We start from the raw sequence: 6,338 nt of genomic DNA, 5'->3' as shown, positions 1-6,338 counted from the left end.
GGGCGCCTGGGTGGTTCAGTCGTTAAGCGTCTGCCTTCCGCTCAGGTCGTGATCCCAGGGTCCTGGGATGGAGCCCCGCATCAGGCTCCCTGCTCTGCAGAAAGCCTGCTTCTCCCTCTTCTACTCCCCCTGCTTGTGTTCTCTCTCTCACTGTGTCTCTGTCAAATAAATAAAATCTTTAAAAATAATAATTAAAAAAAGATGCCTAAAAATGTTATATTATGAAGTTATTTTCAGTGAATTAAGAAGCAACAAAGAAAATTATAAAACTGTATAATTTCTTTAAAAAAAGGGCAGACGGAATCAAAGCTATAGGCAAATAAAATGAGGAAACTACAACACAAAACCAGTAAAGACTACTACAAACAGAGGAATGGGTTAGAACCTAGAACCAACAGATGCAGAGAGTAGGAGGGTACCGATGGGTGCTGGGCAGGGTGATTCATTAGGGAGTTGATGCAGAATAGCTAAGTAAGTCCCATTCCCCAACCATGGGCCAAATGGTAGGTAGAAGGGATGTCTATACCCAGCCTATTACATAACAGTAAGTGAAGCCATTGGAACTGGAGAAGCAGGGCAGTGCCCCCCAGGTACTTGCCTACTGTCAAGAGGAGAAGAACACCCTATGCCAGAATCAAAACACTGGCATATATTCACCTGGCAGCACAGCCCACTGCTCCCATCCACCAATAGATGGCTCAGTCGATTAAGCATCCCACTCGGTTTTGGCTCAGGTCATGATTTCAGGGTCCTGATAGGAAGCCCTACGTCAGGCTCCACGGTCAGCGTGGAGTCTGCTTGTCCCTCTCCCTCTGCTCCTCGCTCCCCCCCCACCTGTGTACTTTCTCGAATAAATAAAATCTTAAGAAAAAATCCACAAAAAGAAACTCTGCAACACAAAAGTGAGCAACTAAATAAACTGCAACCATGAATCACTGAAATATTTCAAGAAAGCCAATAATATGAAAGGCCCAAACAACAAAAAATTTTTTTAATCCACAGAATAAAGAACTCTATTTAATATCCCAGAGGCATAGAAGGATATCAGAGCCATTAAATTAAAAAAAAAAAAAACCCAAATAGTCAAGGGATACAGCTGAAGAGCAAAGCTCTCAGCAGGATTATCACAAGGTGTTTCCCATTACTCAACCTAGAAGTACAGATGGAGAAAGTATGAAGGAAAGCTAAAAGGTACTGAGACAGGTTCAAAAATTACAACATCTACCTAAACAGAAAGGAGATAAATGAGAAAATGTAGAGACAAACCGAGTGGAAAACATTCCTTTGGTCTGGAGTCTTGGGTTCTAAAGGGATCATCCCCAGTCAGTATAGAACCAGATGATGTCTGAAAAGGAAAATTTCAAAATACCAACACTACAGAACAAATGCTAAAAACTGCCAGAGGCTAAGGAAAACAAGTTATATACAAGTTAACACTACTGGCAACAGGCCTCTCTTTGACAAGAATATATGAAGACAGAAAAAAAAAAAATCACTTTAAACTAAGAATTCTAGACTTCCAGTTTCCAGTCCTGCATGTAAGAAGTTTAGAAGTTGCTACTCTGTCCTAATAGCAAGCAAAAAGCTGAACAAACAGCTCTTCCTAGATCCATAAGGGAAGTGAGGTCAAAGTGCAAGCCACTGTCCCCCAGATGGGAGAGACAGGCAAATCTAGAAAACCACAACCTACTGGAGCAGTTACCTCCAAGGGAATCATTGCCAGGGTAGGAAAACCTGAACAGCAGGTGACAAATTGCTACCTACCTTATAGGTGAAAAATAATTTAAGAATAACATCCAACTTTGCAGAAACCATGGAAGGAAGAAGAGAGAGGAGTAAATATTTAAGTGTTGAGAGGGGGGAAAACCACCAACCTAGAATTCTGTAGCACAGCTCAAAGTAAGCAGGAATGGTATGATTTCGATTCTGTAAAAATTTTCAGTGTGTTTTAGGACCCAGAGTGTGGTCTTCAAAAGTGAAGACAAAGATTTTCTCAAAACAAAAATTGAAGGAATTTTTTGGCAGGAGAGCTGTCTTGCAAAAAATATTAAAAGAAGTTCTTTAGAGGGAAGAAAATGATACAGGTTTGAAACACTCTGATCCATAGAGAAAGGAAGAGCATCAGAGAGGGACTAGTGAAGGTAAAATTAAAACCTTCATTTTTCTTATTTTTAACTGATCTAATAGATAACTTTGTTCAAAATAATAGAAACACTATATTCAACTATGTATACTTTGTGTGTGTATGCTTATGTACAAGTGAAATGAATGACAACAATGAAGGGACAAAAGGGAGGAATTAGGATTATTTTGTTGTTATAAAGTATTCTCACTACCCATAAAGTGGCATAGTATTACTTGAAAGTGAACCTGGATTAGTTGTAAGTTTATATTGAAAACTCTATGGGAACCACTAAAAAAGGTAAAAAAAAAAAAAAAATATGATATAAAAAGGAGAAAATGTAATCATATAAAATGCCCAATTAAAGCCAAAAAAAAGCAGAAAAATAAGAAAAAGGGCAAAGAATTGAAAACAGTAACAAATATGGTAGATATTAATATATCAATAATCACTTTGAGCATCAGTGGTCCAAATGCACCAATTAAAAGACAGATTGTGGGGCGCCTGGGTGGCTCAGTTGTCTGAGCATCTGACTCTTGGTTTTGGTTCAGGTCATGATCATGGGTCATGGGATCGAGCCCCACAGCTGGCTCCGCACTCAGTGGGGACTCTGGTTGAGATCCCCCTACTCACACTACCTCTCTCAAATATATTTTTTTAAAAATAAAAAAGATTGTCAGATCTGATCAAAAAAGAAGACCCAAATATGTGTTGTCTATAGTAAACACACTTTAAATATAAAGACACATAGAAGTAAATGGATAGAGAAAAATATACCATGCCAACACTAATCAAAAGAAAGCAGGAGTAGCTATATTAATTTCAGACAGAGCCGACTTCAAAGCAAGACAAGTTATTGGGGATTAAAAAGGGTTTTATATAATGATAAAAGGGTCAATTCTTCAAAAAGAAATAATAATCCTTGATGTGTATGCACGTAACAGAGCATCAAACTCCTGGAGGTAAAGACTAATAAACCTGCAAAGAGAAATACATAAAACCACTATCATAGTTGGAGACTTCAACATCCCTCTCTCAGAAAGGGACAGATACAGCAGGGAGAAAAATCAGTAAAGATGTTGTTGAATTCAAAGCACCATCAATCAACTGAATATAATCAATAATCTGTAGACTACTTTATCCAGAAACAACAGAACACACATTCTTCTCAATCTCACATGGAACATTCACCAAGACAGATCACATTCTGGGTCCTAAAACACTGAAAAAAAAAATTTAAATTATTTTTATTAACATATAATGTATTATTTGTTTCAGGGGTACAGGTCTGTGATTCATCAGTCTTACACAATTCATAGTGCTCACCATAGTAATACCCTCCCCAATGTCCATCACCCAGCCACCCCATCCCTCCCGCCCCCCTCTACTCCAGCAACTCTCAGTTTGTTTCCTGAGATTTAGTGTCTCTTATGGTTTGTCTCCCTCTCTGGTTTCGTCTAAACACTGAAAATTTTAAAGAATAGAAATCATACAATATCTACCCTCAGACCACAATGTAATTAAATTAGAAATCAATAAGATAAAGACAACTGGAAATCCCCAAATATGTGGAGATTAAACAACATACTTTAAATAATATGTGAGTCAAACGAGAAATCTCAAATTTTAAATGCAAACAATGAATCATGGAACACTACATCAAAAACTAATGATGTAATGTATGGTGATTAACATAACATAATAAAAAATATTTTGAATTAAATGATAACACCAGAATTCATGGGATGCAATAAAAGCAGTGCTTGTAAGGAAATTTAGCATTGAATACATATATTAGAAAGGAAGAAAGATCTAAAATTTATCTAAGTTTCCACCTTAGGAAACTAGAAAATGAGCAAATTAAATCCAAAGTAAGCATTAGAAAAGAAAAATTAGGCGCCTGGGTGGCTCAGTCGTTAAGCGTCTGCCTTCGGCTCAGGTCATGATCCCAGGGTCCTGGGATCGAGCCCCGCGGCGGGCTCCCTGCTCGGCAGGAAGCCTGCTTCTCCCTCTCCCTCTCCCCCTGCTTGTGTTCCCTCTCTCGCTGTGTCTCTCTCTGTCAGATAAATAAATAAAATCTTTAAAAAAAAAATAGAGCAGAAATCAATGAATTGAAAACAGGTAATCAATAGAGAAAAAAATGCAACCAAAAAGCTGGTTCTTTAAAAAGATCAATAATATTGATAAACCTCTAGCCAGGCTAAAAAAAGAAAGGAATTATTACTAATAACAGAAATGAAAATGGGAACATCACTTTAGATCCCAAGAACATTAAAAGGATAATAAAGGAATACCATGAACAACTTTATGCCCACATATTTGATAACCTAGATGAAATGGGACTAATGCCTTGAAAGACACAATTGCTAAAACTCACAAAACAAGAAATAATCTGTATAGGTTCGTATCAAAGAAATTGAATCAATAATTAATAACTCTGAAACAGAAGAACCAGACCCAGAATAGTTCACTGGTGAATCCTACCAAACATATAAGGAAGAAATTCTACTAGTTCTCTACAATCTCAGAAGACAGAAGAAGAGGGTAGTATTTTATCGTATGAGGCCAGCATTACCCTAATACCAAAGCCAAAGACATTACAAGAAAACAAAGTATAGACTACTATCTCTCATAAATATAGATGCAAAATCCTCAATAAAATATTAGGAAATTGAATCCAATGTATAAAAAGAATTACATACCACAACCAATTGGGATTTTTTTTCCCAGGCATGCAAGACAGGTCAATATTTGAAAATCATTGTAATCCATCATAACAGGCTAAAGAAAAAATCACATGAACGTATCAACAGAGGCAGAAAAAGCATTTAAAATCCTGAACACTCATTCTTGATTTAAAAAAAAAAAAAAAATTGTAAACCGGGAAGAGAAAAGAACCTCCTCAACCTGATTAAAAAAAAAAAAAAAAAAAAAAGATCTACAAAAAACCTACCCCTAACATTATACCTAATGGTGAGAAACATGACGCTTTCCCACTAAGATGGAAGAGGAAAAGCTTTCCCATTAAGAGAAAGATGGCAAGGATGCCCCTCTCACTACTCCTTTTCAACACTGTACTGGAAGTACCAGCTAATGCACTATAGACAAAGAGAGGAAATAAAAGATACACAAATTGCAAAGGAAGGAATAAAACTTGGTTTGAGGGTTCCTGGGTGGTTGGTTAAAAACTGCCTTCGTCTCAGGTCATGATCCTGGAGTCCCGGGATCAAGTCCCGCATTGGGCTCCCTGCTCAGCGGGGGGTCTGCTTCTCCCTTTGACCCTCCCCTCTCTCACACTCTCTCTCAAATAAATAAAAAACAAAACAAAAAAAAAACTTTTGGTTTGAAAATGAGCATAATTGCTTATGTAGAAAATCTGAAGGAAGGGACAAAAAAACTCTTTCTGGACCTAATAAATGATTATAACAAAGTTAAAAGATATGGGGCTAATGTACAAAAGTCAATTCCTTTACCATATTCCAGCAATGAACAAGTAGAATTTGAAGTTAAAAACACCATTATCATTAGCACCCCTAAAATGAAATGTTTATATATAACAAAAAATGTACAAAGATCTACTTGAGGAAAACTATAAATAATGAACAAAGTGAAAGAACGAAATAAATAGGTATTCCATGTTCATGGATGGGAAGACTCAACATTATCAAAATGTCAGTTTTTCCCACCTTGACCAATAAATTGATTTCAATGAAATCCCAACTGAAATCCCAGTAAGTTATTTTGTAGATAACATCAAACAGATCTAAAGTTTATATGGAGAGGCAAAAGACAGCCAACACAATATTAAAGAACAAAAGAGGGGCGCTTGGGTGGCTCAGTCAGTTAAGCAGCTGCCTTCAGCTCAGATCATGATCCCAGGGTCCTGGGATCGAGCCCCGCATCGGGCTCCCTGCTCAGCCGGGAGCCTGCTTCTCCCTCTCCCACTCCACCCTCTCTGTCAAATAAATAAATAAATAAATCTTAAAAAAAAAAAAAAACCAAGACTGATATCACCCCTCCTCAAGACTTAGTATATAGGGCGCCTGGGTGGCTCAGTTGGTTGAGCAACTGACTGCCTTCGGCTCAGGTCGTGATCTCAGGGTCCTAGGATCGAGCCCCGCATCGGGCTCCCTGCTGGGCAGGAGGCCTGCTTCTCCCTCTCCCACTCCCCCTGCTTGTGTTCCCTCTCTCGCGGTCTCTCTCTCTGTCAAATGGA

The sequence above is a fragment of the Eumetopias jubatus genome, unplaced genomic scaffold (genome assembly GCF_037043125.1).
Source record: "Eumetopias jubatus isolate StellerSeaLion01/CBP00866 unplaced genomic scaffold, mEumJub1_p1.0 scaffold_3, whole genome shotgun sequence".
NCBI classification, from domain to species: Eukaryota; Metazoa; Chordata; class Mammalia; order Carnivora; family Otariidae; genus Eumetopias; species Eumetopias jubatus.
Note: the sequence above shows the minus strand (reverse complement) of the source record.